The sequence below is a fragment of the Cupressus sempervirens genome, chromosome 4 (assembly GCF_028749045.1).
Source record: "Cupressus sempervirens isolate cs-2001-9-10 chromosome 4, ASM2874904v1, whole genome shotgun sequence".
Taxonomy (NCBI): domain Eukaryota; kingdom Viridiplantae; phylum Streptophyta; class Pinopsida; order Cupressales; family Cupressaceae; genus Cupressus; species Cupressus sempervirens.
In genome coordinates, this window is record NC_143121.1 from 113,445,954 (window position 1) to 113,458,093 (window position 12,140).

At 33.7% G+C, this 12,140-nt stretch overlaps 1 pseudogene; it reads left to right on the forward strand.

Moving 5' to 3' along the window:
* The window catches only part of LOC149560185 (nucleosome assembly protein 1;3-like), a 93,674-nt pseudogene extending 81,722 nt beyond the window's left edge, over positions 1-11,952 (forward strand).
* Positions 11,953-12,140: the final 188 nt, after the last annotated feature.

A 12,140-nucleotide genomic window follows, 5' to 3' on the forward strand; every position in this document is an offset into this window, starting at 1 on the left:
ACCACAGTCCTGTACAAGCGACTGTAAAGAAATCCAAAAGATATTCCATAAAAAGAATCATCAAATATCCACAATATAAGCATCAAATATCCATAATAAGAATCATCAAATCTCCAAGATATGAATCATCAAAATCTCCATGAGCATCTGGAAAAACATCCATAAAAAATCATGACCACAACAGTTCTCTATTGGCAACTGAAGGCATCACTGATAACCATAAGTATCCATTGGTTCTCAACAACCAAAATATATCATCACATCCATTGGTTCTCAACAAGCAACCAAGAATATCTCAAAATCATAGTGATCAAAGACTCCAAAATGGTTGAGTCAAACATGTCACAACATGAAATCATCAAGAATAAATCCACATTTCAGTCCCATCATGGTGACTAGAAAATAATCCAAGGATAACTGATCGATGACTCAAAAATGATTAGCTCAGGTATCTCATACACATACATCTCAGCTTCACACATGAAGACTGATGAACAATAACAATCAATAAATACAAACATTTCATAGAGCATACGATCACATTACCATGGTTGGGCTTATAAAGATCGAGACCAAATAAAATCAGCATGCCATCATATCTCATAACCCCTGAGCCTCTTGTAACAACCTAGGACTGGTCAACACTAGTTAACCCAAAACCCAAAACAAGAAGCATAGAGAATACACGATGCAAACACATGTTTTAGCTTTGCTAAAATCACATAGTTGAATAATGTGTAGAGTTTCATTTTCCATTTTCAAGTGTAGGGGTTTCAGTTTCCATTTTCAAGTATACTTCAAATGTCTAAGTTTCATCATTTGACCTACAAGTCAACCCATTTGTTCCCCCGATAGCATTATCCTTCCATTATCAAGAATTTACATTCTAAGAATAACTTAAGAATAACTATTTACTCATTAAACTGATCATCATTGACCTTTGATTAACTTGTTCTCTTAATTTGACCAAGATCCATATTATTAATTGAATAACTCTTCCTTAATGTTATTTCTACATTTCAACATTATCAAAGGATCATTATTCTTTTATAAAAGAACCAATTATCAATCCTCGAATAAGAAGAATTATAACTTTACTAAAATGACCAATTTAACCAATCAATTAACAATTATAACTTTATTAAAATGATCAATTTAACCAATCAATTAACATAGGTACACCATCCTTGACCTATTAACATTATAATAGTTCTCAATTAAATATTACTAAGTCTCACTATTAAAATATCTAAGGTCATTATTAAAGTCATGAGAGTACGACTTGTCAACTTTGATATACATATTTTTGCAATCCTGTTAAGAGAATTATATCAAATAAATCTCTATTACATAACATATTATTAATTAAGTCTAATTAACTCTAGGTAATTGATTTAATTTATAATTACACAACCATACCAACAACCCAATAAATATCAGTTGACTAACAATTGTATGTACATAAAGAGTCGGCTTCAATCCAATACACAAATATTAATATTTCAATAATGATAATATTAACAAGTTATTTTGGAAATCTTATCCATAATGACTATATTCATCTTGATAATTATTTCAAGTTAAAACTCTATCACATATAATTATATTGACAACTCAATGAACATTAATTGATTAAAATCAATTATAATCCAAATCCAAAAATTATTATCTTTTACGAAACTTCAATCAATTATCTCCACTAGATTAAATCTAATCGACTTCGTTGATAACTATTCAAACCATTATTTATTAATAGTTTGTTAGTCCCAACAAACATTAATAAATAATAACTCATCAAAACTATAGATAACCGGTCTTAAAGAAACTTTACAAAGCTTCATTGGTTAATATTTAACTAACTCTTAACACCATTAAGGTATATCAATAGGTTATTTAATAATTCAAACGTATTAACCAATAACATAATAATTCAATCTTAATCCAATATCATTTAGAGTCTTTAAATCAACCTAAAAATTATCACCTCACAATTAAATAATATTAAATAAAATCAATATTAAAAGTCAACTATATTATCAGCTCAATTATTTCAAGCAAGAAGACTCTATTCTGAGGCATTAATATTCCAAATGATCACTCTATATCATTATCCAATATCCAAGGTTGATTGATCCAATTAAAATTATTACATTAAATAATTTGATATATCAACCCTTAATCTTCATCTTATTAATGAACCTTGATAAACTAATTATTAGATTCTGATAACGTCTCTTAATTTAAAATCAACTTCATTAAACAACTATATTCCAACTCATTTGAATTAATAATTTAATTACAAATTCCCCATAACCCAAATCCCTCAATAAATTCAAGCACAATATATACTAAAATAAATAGGCAATGGCAGGAAGTGGTGCATCGTGTAGATCCTGACTAGCAGGTGACTACGACTCCCTTCCTTAACCACATCAGACATGACATACAAAAGCAAACACGCAAAGCAAACATGCACACCATACACATGCAAGTATGGGGTAAGTATCCATCATAAAACACATATGATAATAAATCATCTTACTAATCATCATTAATAACTGTAAACACTGAAAATAATCATCATACATACATGAAATGTAGAATCTAAGTAATCTCATCACATAATAAACTAAATCCATAGCACAATATCTAATAATGCCAAAATAATGCTGCTAACCAACAATATAAAACTAGCTCTAAAAGAGTTCAAAAATGTTAGCAAAATGCGAACTAGGGGCAGGCACTACACTTTGTAGTAAGTAAATGATAAGAAAAGTTGTCACAAGGTTCACTCTCCTACTTAGTTTTTTGTATCCTTATTTACTAGCAAATACATTGAATTCTACTTCTGGATTGAATAGTGTTTGCAATTAGTTTTTTATACAATCATTTTTTTCCTCTTCCTCTTGATGATGGATCATAGAGTATAATTTGAAAAATTGTTACCGTATGTTGCAAACATAGTTTAATTCAGAAGCATTATTCAATACAAGCATGAACTTTTAAAATCTAATGAAATTAAGAAAATGAGTATACTCTTTTGCCTTGACTCCTCAATCAGCTTAGTATATAATAAGGTAATGTGCAAAATAATTTAAATAATCCTTGGGTGATGTTGTGGTAGGGTATATCAGTAACAACAGTGTGCATCTAGCTTGGAGTCATAGACTGCAGCCAAGGATAACTCATGTAGCTAATGTTGTGCCCCCTACCCAATTGATATTGCCCCTAAACTCATCATTTTACTTGCCATTAAACTGAATATTTAATATAAAATAATTGTATAAACTGAAGCATAATGGATTTAACCCTTGGTCACTAGGAAATGGGGATGGAGATAAGATGGGTATGCCATTTTTTTGGTATGAAGACCCCATAAAGGTAATTCTTGATTATTCTTATTTTAATATTCCTTCTTGGGAACTTCCAGATTTTTTCTCGAAAATAACAATTTTAACTTAAGTTGGAGTATGTAATTCATTTAAAAAATAAGTCCTATAAAATATTATTAATTTTGATGAATATATGAGATAATTCTGGTTTAGATATTACATTAATATGAATTAATAATCATTAAATAGTAAGAATATATGATAACAGCTACTCTAATGATTATTATAATTAAATATCAACAAGTTTTCATGGTAATATATAAATTAATATGAGCATCATGCATCTCTAGTGTCTCAATAGCATTAATAATTTTCACAAGGGAAATTTCTAGTGTAATCATATCAAGAATTTGCTAGAAATGTTTTCTAAACATAAATCTCAAGGATGGTTGTCTTTGTATTGTGAGAACATGGGTGAATTCTCTATCCATCTATCTTTGTGTGGAAATAAAATTTCTAAGGCCCAAGATAAACTGGCAATGCCTTTGCTGGATAGAATCTAGTTTATAATAGAAATTTCTAGTTACCATTGGATTTAATAACTCTTCCATTATATGTTTTAGGACAAGCTACAGACTCTTGTGAGTACCTTGTCAAGCTACATTGAATCACTACCTCACAAAGTAAAGAAGTGAGTGGAGGCATTGCAAGATCTACAGGTATTGATATGTTTAGATTGTGATTTTTTGTGTAAATATATTCATGCAAAGGGATTTATGATTTTTTTGTTCCCAATAAAGGGTAAACATAAGGAGATAGAGACCAATTTTTTCGAAGAAAAAACTGCATTAGAGTCCAAGTATCAAAAGCTTTATGAACCTTTTTACAAGAAGGTATCTGTGTTTAGTGCTTTTTCTAGGTGTTCAAAATTGAAAGCTTCATATAATCTCTTGATCTCTTGCTTTTCTAAGCAATTACTGAATTTTCAAGCATTGTTGTATATTGTTATCTTTATCAAAAACCTTGGTCCAATAGATTGAAACTTGCTTACTCATAGGAGTTTTCACACATGTAGTTGATATATACAATGAGAGTCAAGTACTTTTCATATTATGTGATTTTACTTGATATTGTTGTCTTCTTGCTATGTACATTAAATCGTTTAAAACTTAAATAGGCTTATTCTAATGGATTGGAACCTATAAATTTGTATATATTTATTTAGATAATTGGTTGATATTGAGCTACCAAAAAGGTTGATAATTTAAGTCAAGTACTTTGTACTCATTATATAGATTGTACCAAATGTTGCTATCTACTTCTACTTTATTCTTATTAGTTACAGTTTTGGGGTCAGACATCACATGATTCATTATAGATCGACTTGCCTAGAACACAATATCTCGCATCCCCTATGTAGCATTTCCTTGTCATTTTTTTATTGTCTTTCTACTCTACGATTCCTAAATGATCTAATTTGTTGTATTCTTTGATTTTTTGAGATGCTATTTTTTCATTATTATTGCATCTTCTGTTCGCATGATTCATAATAGAGATTTTCCTAAATAAAAATATCTTGTTTCACTTGTGCAGTTTCCTCAGCATTCTCTAGAATTTATTTTTATCCTACGATTCCCACATAATCTTATCTATTCTATTTCATAATTACTTTCCTTGTTATAACCTAGATTTCATCCCCAACTAAATATGTTGTGCATTACAACAAATATTGTGAGATGCGAATCTTCCTCACTTACATTGTAGGTGAGGTTTCAATGTTGACCACAAAATATCTCAAAATAAGAACAAGAAAATAGAAGAATAGATGATTTCTAATGAAGTGCAAATAGGATAATATCATAATAGAAAATGATGTTTGGTTCTATGACATGACATCCTTAAAGCATATATGGAACTTTTATAATCCTTTAGGAGCAACTTGATCTATAATAAACTATATTTTATTCAAATCTTTCTCTTGGATAATTATATGTTGGTAAGAAACTAAAGAGACAAAATAACTACTTTAGTTTACAATTCTTAGTACAAAATTTTGTAGAGATGTTTAGCTCTTAGGGTAAAAACTTTTTGATTTTGCTCAACACTCCATAATCTATATTCCTATAATGGAATATTCTCTTGCAATGATATGACATTGTGAATGGAGCAGTAGATGTTGAAGATGAGAAAAAAGAGGAGGAAGATTCAAAGAAAGATGATGCTAGTATGTAATAACTATTTCAAATTCAAGATTCATTTGATCTTTGATATTTGGTGGGAAGTTCTTATTGTGATATCTTTGTCATTATGGCAGAAAAGGGCATTGTTGAATTTTGGTTGACTTCCATGAAGAACAATGATGTTTTGGCAATGCAAGTAGGATGTTATTGCTTTTCCTTGTATCCAAAACTCAGTTTGGCTATACCAAGCAATATTACCTATCTTCAAAATGCAATGAATTGACTGACTTTTTTTAATAATAAATAGATTACAAAATGTGATGAAGGTGCCTTGAACTTTTTGGAGGATATGCAATGTTCTTGCCTTGACAGTGACAAGGGTGAGAAAGGTTTCAAGTTGGGGTTCTTTTTCAATGAGAATTCATATTTAAGAATTCTATGGTAAGTACTCACATTTTAGTGCCCTTGGAACACTTTCATTGTCTATTTTATCTTTCAATTTCTTAATATATTCATTACCTTCCTAAGCTATCATATTTCCTTTGTGAAATGCAATTAGCAAAGATATATTACTAATGTATAAGGGCAATCTTGTGTCAACCAAAAAAATGTACTTAGACTTAGTTTCTATTTCATGTGTTTTCATTTTAGGATACCCATTTGGGTCAAATAAAGGTTCCAACTCTCACAGTTCCACTATCAATGTTCTAGGATAGAGTATTTGAACACCTTGGGATACGTGTAAATTCCAAAAAAATAGGAGTATGTAATTGAGCCATCATTTTGGTTAACTAGAAGGTGTAAATTGTCAAGATGAATGTAATTGTAATTTAGAGCATTCTAGAAAAAGAATCAAGTCAAAAGGCCCCACGGTTTGAAAGTTATTGCAGTTTTTCAATTTTTGGAGACCTCCTAAGAATGCTTCAAAGTTAGGTTAGGGGCATTAAATGACCTTGAAAAGGGCTAAAATGGGAGATGAATGAAGCTATCCATAGGGCTATAGAGCATTTTGAGAGCTTTCCAAAAATGTAAACGGTTCGTCAATTGGAGCTATGGTTCAAAAGTTATGCCTCTTGGAAGTTCGGTTACCATTTCTAGATTCTTCTAATTTTGCGCCAACATCTAATGTGACTTCTAGAGCCTTCTATTTGGTCAGTGGATGCCTACTAGCACTTTCTAGAATGTATTCCTAATCATTAACCCTCCAGGGTCTATTTAAGAACATTTCTGGCATTGTAAAAGGCAATCTGGAGTGGAGTTTGAGAGAAGGTACTGGGAGAAGAATTTATCTCCAGATTTGTGCTATTGTAAGCCCATAGGGCATGTGTAGAAGTCTATTTTCTCTGTTTTGAATGTATTAGCATATTTTCATAGTTAATAAAAATTTCCCCTTTCCTATTGTGTCCATTCCATGTTGGGTTGTGTCCCCATCATTTTTCTTTTGGGTTTCATTTTGGCCTCCAGATGATCTACCACTACCCCTTCCTCCTTGACCATGCCCTCTTTATCTCCCTTCAAACCTTGTAGTTAGCTTCTCTTCAACTCATAGGGAAAACTGGTATGCTTCTTCAACACTGGTCATTCTTACCAGACTTAATTCCTCTTGGATCCTACATCGCAACCCACTGATATAATGAGCAACCTTCTCCTTATTGGCTTCTGCATGCCCTACTCTAATCAAAAGTTGATAAAAATTATTTGTATATTCCTAGACTGATTTTCTTGCTTGCTTTAACTCATGCATCTTCTTAAATAAATCAAGCTCATAGTCAATAGGAATGAATTGCTTCTTAAATTTGTCCACCATACAATCCCACCATGTGATCTTCTCCTTTCCTCTTCTATTTCTTTCCAATTGAACCTCTTGCCACCAGATTTTGGCATGTCCTTTCAGTTTGGCCTTTGCAAACTTAACCCTATATGGGTCCCTGATATCCTCATACTCAAAGTATTCTTCCAGTTCATTGATCCAATCGATCAACTCATCTAGTTTCAAATTTCCTAAAAATACACCCACATCAATTGTAGGTCTTTTTCCAAACTTAGTAATGGCCCTAAAAAGCCTTTCCTATGGCTGATTTAGAACTTCTTTGTCAAATTCCCCTTCTAGTCCAATTTCTTCTTCTTCATTGTCATCCTCACTTTCGTCTCCTTCGGCAACATTTGTTCCTCTACGGAGCTCCTCCTACAATGCTTGTACCTGCCTTTGGAGGGCTCTAACCTCCTCAAGATTAATAACTCTGGCCCTTCCACCATGCTCTTTTCATGGAGGAATCTTTGTAACTTGAACCCACAACCACACAGTCCTGGTGCAAACTGCCTCACAGTCAGCGCTCTATCTACACACTCAGGAAAACCAGCTCTTATACCACTTGAAGTTTCAGATTTACTAGGTGAGTTTGGAGATATTATCTCTGATAATTTTCTAGAAGGATTGCTGCTAGTAAGGCAAATCATTTATTAGATAGATTTAATCCCAGGAGCTAGTTTTCCTAACAAGGCTGCTCACAGGATGACTCCTATTGAAACTGAGGAGCTAAACAAACAGGTTCAGGAGCTATTGAGGAAGGGCTTGATTTAGGAGAGCCTAAGTCCATGTACAATACCTACAGTACTGGCACCACAGAAGGATGGAGAGTGGAGAATGTGTACACAGATTCTTGAGCTATAAATAGGATAACCATCAAGTATCGATTTCCTTTGCCAAGAATGGATGATCTTATGGATTGCTTGAGTGGAGCTCAGTACTTCACAAAGATAGATCTCAAGAGTGGCTGTCAACAGATATGGATACAAGAAGGAGATGAGTGGAAAATAGCCTTCAAGACCAAGGAGGGTCTTTATGAGTGGTTAGTCATGCCCTTTGGATTGACAAACGCCCCAAGCACCTTCATGCAGCTTATGAATGAGGTACTTAAGAAGTTCTTGGGAAAATTTGTTATTGTCTATTTGGATGATATTTTAATTTTCAGCAAGACTTTGGAAGAAAATTTATTGCATATTTGTAGTGTCCTTGAAAGGTTAAGGGAAGAGAAACTATTAATTAATTTGAAGAAATGTATCTTTGCAAAAAGGGAGTTAGTCTACTTGGGGTTTGTTATATCACTTGAAGGTCTCAAAATGGATCCAGAGAAGGTAAAAGCCATCTTGGAATGGTCTACTCCAAGGTCTGCTACTGAGGTAAGATCATTTCATGGTCTAGTTAGTTTTTACATGAATTTCATTAAGAATTTCAGTGGCATATGTGCACCCCTGACTGACACAATAAGAGGGGATAGAAAAGAGTTCAAATGGACTGCAGCAGCTACGAGAAGTTTTGAATTGTTGAAGAAGAAGGTGATAGAACAACCTATGTTGGCACTTCCAAATTTTAGAAAGGTGTTCCAAGCAGATTGTGATGCTAGTGGCAATGCTATTGGGGCTATATTAAGCCAAGAAGGTAAGCCTATTGCATATTTTAGTGAAAATTTGAATGATGCAAAGAAGAAGTATTATGTTTATGATCAAGAGTTCTATGCAATAGTTCAAGCCTTAAAGAAATGGAGGCATTATTTATTGCCAAAGTAATTTATTTTATATACTGATCATGAGGCATTACGGTACCTAAATAGCCAAGGTAAATTAAATCAGAGGCATGCGAAGTGGGTAGAGTTCTTGTAGAGCTATACATTTGTGTTAAAGCATAGAAGTGAAAAATCTAACAAGGTTGTAGATGCACTAAGTAGGAGGCAGTTGCTGCTTACAGTAATGCAAGTTGAAGTAGTTGGGTTTGATGAACTCAAGAATCTGTACCCTGAGCATCCTAATTTTGCTGAAGCATGGAAAGCTTGTAAAGAGCCTGTTGTTGTAGACATAACCAAATGGCTAGACTATTTGATTTAGGATGGCATGTTGTTCAAGGGAAGTCAATTATGCATTCCAAGAAGTTCCATGAGGGAAAATCTGATTAAGGAGAAACACAGTGGAGGGATGGCAAGACATTTTGGTCTAGACAAGACCATTTCTATTCTTAGAGAACATTATTTTTTTCCTTAGATATCACAGGATGTGAAGAAGTTTGTACAAAGTTGTCAAGTTTGTCAAGTGGCCAAGGGATTTAGTCACAATACTTGACTATATCAGCCATTGCCTATTCCATCAAAGCCATGGGAGGACATAAGTATGGATTTTGTTCTTGGATTTCCTAGGACACAAAGGGGTAATGACTCAGTATTTGTGTTGGTTGATAGGTTCTCCAAAATGGCACATTTCATTCCATGCCACAAAACTCATGATGTTGTCCATATTGCAGACTTTTTTTTTAGAGAGGTAGTAAGACTACATGGTCTCCCAAAGAGTATAGTTTCTGATAGAGATACTAAATTTGTGGGGTATTTCTGGAGGACATTATGGAAGAAGTTGAGAACGGACTTGAAATTTAGTTCCACACATCACCCACAGACTGATGGTCAAACAGAAATGGTAAATAGAAGTTTGAGAAATTTGCTGAGATGTTTAGTTGGGAATAAGCCCAAGGGATGGGATTTGATTCTACCACAAGAAATTTTTTTTTACAATAACTCTATAAATAGGAGTACTGGTAGATCACCATTCCAAATTGTTTATGGAAGTAGCCCAAGGACTGCACCAGAATTGAGGAAGATAGAGCAAGGGGAGAGGACAAGTGCTGAAGCTGAAAAATTTGCTGAACATATCAAGCGTCTACATGGGGAGGTTTAGGCACACATTACCAAGATGAATCAAGAGTATAAAGCTAGGGTTGATCAAAGGAGAAGACACAAGGAATTCCAAGTAGGGGATCTAGTCATGGTACACTTACGAAAAGAAATATTTCCAGTCGGTACTTACAACAAGCTAAAAATGAAGAAGTTTGGCCCCTGCAAAATTCTAAAGAAACATGACTCGGGAAATGCATATGAGGTGGAGTTGCCAGATAGTATTCACATTTTTCCTATTTTCAACATTGCAGACTTAATAGAGTATCATGATGATGGTGCAGATGAGGAGCTGATGTTAGAGCCATGTCCAATTCCTACTTCTAAGAAGGAGGAGATAGAAGAGATTCTAGATAGTCGTGTGGGTAGGAGTACCAGAAATAGATAGTATGAAGAGTATTTGGTCAAGTGGAAAGGACGATCAATCGAGGACTCAACTTAGATATCAGTAGCTAAGGTTTCCCATTTGGGATTTCCTCTACCATTCATAAAGTGATAGGGTAACTTTTCAATCTACCCTGGGTGTCTGATGCAGGAGCATCCAGAGGTATAAGGGTAATCCTGTGTCAACCAAAAAAATGTACTTAGACTTAGTTTCTATTTCATGTGTTTTCAATTTTGGATACCCATTTGGGTCAAATAAAGGTTCCAACTCTCACAGTTCCACTATCAGTGTTCCAAGATAGAGTATTTGAACACCTTGGGATATGTGTAAATGCCAAAAAAATAGGAGTATCTAATTGAGCCATCATTTTGGTGAGCTAGAAGGTGTAAATTGGCCAGATGAATGTAATTGTAATTTAGAGCATTCCAGAAAAAGAATCAAGTCAAAAGGCCCCACGGTTTGAAAGTTATTGCATTTTTTTAAATTTTTGGAGACCTCCTAAGAATGCTTCAAAGTTAGGTTAGGGGCATTAAATGACCTCAAAAAGGGCCAAAAAATGGGGGATGAGCAAATTTTTTTAAAGGTCTATTGAGTGCTTCAAGAGCTTTCTGGAAATGTAAACGATTCGTCAATCAGAGCTACGATTCAAAAGTTATACCTCTCGAAAGTTCGGTTACCATTTCTAGATTCTTCTAATTTTTTGCCAACTTCTAATACGATTTCTAGAGCCTTCTATTTGGTCGGTGGATGCCTAATAGCACTTTCTAGAATGTATTCCTAATCCTTAACCCTCTGGGGTCTATTTAAGAACATTTCTGTCGTTGTAAAAGGCAGTCCGAAGTGGAGTTTGAGAGAAGGTACTGGGAGAAGAATTTATCTATAGATTTGTGCTATTGTAAGCCCATAGGGCATGCGTAGAAGTCTATTTTCTCTGTTCTGAATGTATTAGCATATTTTCATAGTTAATAAAAAATTTCCCTTTCCTATTGTGTCCATTCTATGTTGGGTTGTGTCCCCATCAATTACATGGAAGATGAAAATGAACCTATCCTAGATCATTTAGTAGGGTAAGTCTAATGCAAACATCTCCTTTTGCTAATTAGATTATGTGAATTTTTTCATTGATGTAGTGATGTTATTTCACACACAGAATTGAAATTGACTGGTTACATGGTAAGAACCTAACTCGAAAGGTCATGAAGAAGAAGCCTAAGAAGGGAGTGAAGAATGCAAAACCAGTGACCAAAATTGAGCAATGCCCAAGTTTCTTTGAAATTGTGAAATACATTTTGAGATCACTAATTTCAAGACTATATTTGAAGCATAGGAGTGGCCTATAGTCTTAGCATGAATTTTTAGTAATGCCTCAGTCTAGATTGCCTTAGAAGTGGTTGGAAGAAGCCTACATGAGTCTAAGACTATGAACTCTCCCAGCCTTGGCCAAGAAGAACCTACCAACTCTCTAGTATTAGGGAAAACCATAGAGTGGTGTTGTCGGTCTACAACCAATCAATAAGTTCACAATCAA